We start from the raw sequence: 1,582 nt of genomic DNA, 5'->3' as shown, positions 1-1,582 counted from the left end.
TCTGAACTGGTTCCTTTTTAGGTGATCTGAATCATCCCTAATTCCAACCTGTTCCTTTCAAAGTTTTCCCTATTCAGTGCTTTGGTGAAGATGTCAGCTATTTGTTTATCAGTAGCACAGAATTCTATTGAGATTAATCCTTTCTCATAATTATCTCTCAAGAAATGGTGTCTAACATCTATGTGCTTGGTCCTTTTATGATGAACAGGGTTCTTTGTCATACTTATAGCACTAGTGTTATCACAAAATATTGGTATGCATCCCACTTCAATTCCAAAATCTACCAATTATTGTTTAATCCATAGTAATTGAGCACAACAAGAAGCTGCAGCTACATACTTAGCTTCAGCAGTAGATAGAGCTACTGAATTTTGCTTCTTGGTAGCCCATGATACAAGACATGAACCAAGGAAGTGTGCCATACCTGAGGTGCTTTTTCTATCCACTAGGAAACCTGCATAGTCAGCATCAGCATATCCTACTAGATTGAAATTACTACCTTTAGGGTACCAAAGACACAATCCAGTAGTGCCTTTCAGATATCTCAATATCCTCTTGACAGCTGTCAAGTGAGACTCTTTTGGATTTGCCTGAAAACGAGCACATAGCCGTACACTGAAACAATGTCAGGTCTACTGGCAGTAAGATACAAAAGTGAACCAATCATACCCCTATACAGGGTCTGATCAACTGATGAACCAGGTTTATCAATATCTAATTTAGTGGCAGTTGCAATAGGTGTATCTATTTCTTTAGAATCCTCCATTTTAAACTTCTTGATTAGTTCTTTTGTATACTTCTGCTGATGAATCATGGTTCCATTTTGGCTTTGTTTGATCTGCAACCCTAAGAAGAAGTTAAGCTCACCCATCATGCTCATTTCAAATTCACTTCCCATTAGTTTTGCAAAATCTTTGCTTAGCTTGTCAGTTGTGGCCCCAAAGATTATGTCATCAACACAAATTTGTACAACAAGAAAGTCCTTACCTTTTTCCCTTAAGAATAAGGCACTATCTATTTTACCTCTCTTGTACCCATGCTCCAGTAGGAACTTTGACAGTCTTTCATACCATGCTCTTGGTGCCTGTTTGAGTCCATAGAGAGCCTTGTCCAGCTTGTACACATGTTCAGGATATTCTTTGCTTTCAAACCCTGGGGGTTGTTTCACAAACCTTTCTTCCTTTAAGTAGCCATTCAGGAAGGCACTTTTGACATCCATTTGATGAAGAGTGAATTCCATATGTGCTGCAAAGGCTATGAGAAGTCTGATTGCCTCTATTATTGCAACTGGAGAAAATGTCTCATCAGTCTATTCCTTCCTCTTGGCTGTAACCTTGGACTACCAACCTTGCCTTGTTCCTTGTAACAGTTCCATCTTCATCAAGTTTGTTCCTAAAGACCCACTTTGTACCAATGACTGATCTGCCCTTGGGTCTTGGAACTAGGTGCCAAACTTGACTTCTTTCAAACTGGTTTAGTTCATCCTGCATTGCATTCACCCAATCTGCATCCTGCAAAGCCTCAACAATATTTTTAGGTTCAATGATAGATAAGAAAGCATCAAAAGCACACAGATTCTTTA

The sequence above is a fragment of the Nicotiana attenuata genome, unplaced genomic scaffold, assembly GCF_001879085.1.
Source record: "Nicotiana attenuata strain UT unplaced genomic scaffold, NIATTr2, whole genome shotgun sequence".
Classification (NCBI taxonomy): domain Eukaryota; kingdom Viridiplantae; phylum Streptophyta; class Magnoliopsida; order Solanales; family Solanaceae; genus Nicotiana; species Nicotiana attenuata.
This window is presented reverse-complemented; position numbering follows the sequence as displayed.